This window comes from Octodon degus, unplaced genomic scaffold, assembly GCF_000260255.1.
Source record: "Octodon degus isolate 3935 unplaced genomic scaffold, OctDeg1.0 scaffold00076, whole genome shotgun sequence".
NCBI lineage: Eukaryota > Metazoa > Chordata > Mammalia > Rodentia > Octodontidae > Octodon > Octodon degus.
Window position 1 is genome coordinate 5,593,810 of NW_004524652.1, and position 779 is coordinate 5,594,588.

General features: G+C 75.7%; 1 long non-coding RNA gene across 2 annotated transcripts in view; it reads right to left on the bottom strand.

Annotated features, from left to right (window-relative positions):
• LOC111817982 overlaps positions 1 to 399 on the bottom strand; it is a 17,406-nt gene extending 17,007 nt beyond the window's left edge. The window contains exon 1 of one of the 2 annotated variants that reach the window (XR_002822071.1): positions 228 to 399. This is a non-coding gene — a long non-coding RNA (uncharacterized LOC111817982). The remainder of the gene's footprint in view (positions 1 to 227) is intronic. The other variant, XR_002822070.1, reaches the window with a different exon arrangement.
• Between the last annotated feature and the right edge of the window lie 380 nt (positions 400 to 779).

Sequence of the window (779 nt, forward strand, 5' to 3'; positions counted from 1 at the left end):
CTGGGCACTCGGCATGGGCCCGCCCCGAGGCCGACCGGCGGCAGGCCGGCGCGCCGACCTTCGCTCCCGCGGTCCCCGAGGGCCGCCGCGGCTCGAGGCCCGTCCGGAGTGATGGGTTGTTTTCCTTTTCTTTACCCCACTCCGCCGCCTTCAAGCCCCCTGCGCCGCTCCCCCACCCCCATCCAAGAAAGAAAACACGGAGACTCCGACTTCACTGCGGAACTCACTCCAAGTGCGGGGTGCGAGCGCCCCAGGCCGCGGTCTCCGAGCGCCCACCCACCCCCTCCTCCGGGGACACCTCACAGGTGCGCCTCCGAGTCGCGCGCGCGCGCGCTCTGCACACCCAGACGCCTCCGGGGGACAGCGCGCGTGCGCACGCTCGAGTCCGGCGAACCCCGGGACAGTGAGGGAGCGGAGTACTGGGGGCGCGCATGCGCGTCGGGACGTCTGGGCCCCGCCCCCACCGCAGGCGCGCGCGCGCGCCCGCCTTCAACGCCCCCCTCCGCCGTGCGCCCTCGTTACCCGGGGCAACCGCAGAGCGACCGCACCTGAGCGGTGCGCCTGCGTCCTGCCCGCTAGACCCTCCCCTGAACTGCGTCGTCGTCCCCGCCCCACCGCAGCTGGGGACGGCGGGGCGTCGCCCCCTCCCCGCTGAGGGAGCATCGATTGGCTCCCCCGCCCCTCCCCGCACACACAGACACGCCGCCGCGCCGGCGCCGCTCCCGCCCGCCCGGTCAGTGCCGCCAGGCCTCGCCGCCGGCTCCCAGCGTGCACCGCGG